Source organism: Atta colombica, unplaced genomic scaffold, assembly GCF_001594045.1.
Source record: "Atta colombica isolate Treedump-2 unplaced genomic scaffold, Acol1.0 scaffold277, whole genome shotgun sequence".
Taxonomy (NCBI): domain Eukaryota; kingdom Metazoa; phylum Arthropoda; class Insecta; order Hymenoptera; family Formicidae; genus Atta; species Atta colombica.
The window spans coordinates 1,314,426-1,314,647 of NW_017259378.1; positions in this window are offsets into that span (position 1 = coordinate 1,314,426).

Below are 222 nucleotides of genomic sequence, written 5' to 3' on the forward strand. Positions count from 1 at the left end.
TATATATGTATAAAAACAATATTAATTGTATGGTTAATATGTTGCCAAATGATAAATACATGTGATATACCATATCTCTGTCGCACATCAGAGACTCAATGATGTACACTTTCGTCTTATATTGTGAATCATCATCTCCATGCCAACATATTTGTAAATTTAATATTTACAATTTTTCTGTGGTTTGTATATTATTTATAATATTTATATATATATACTACA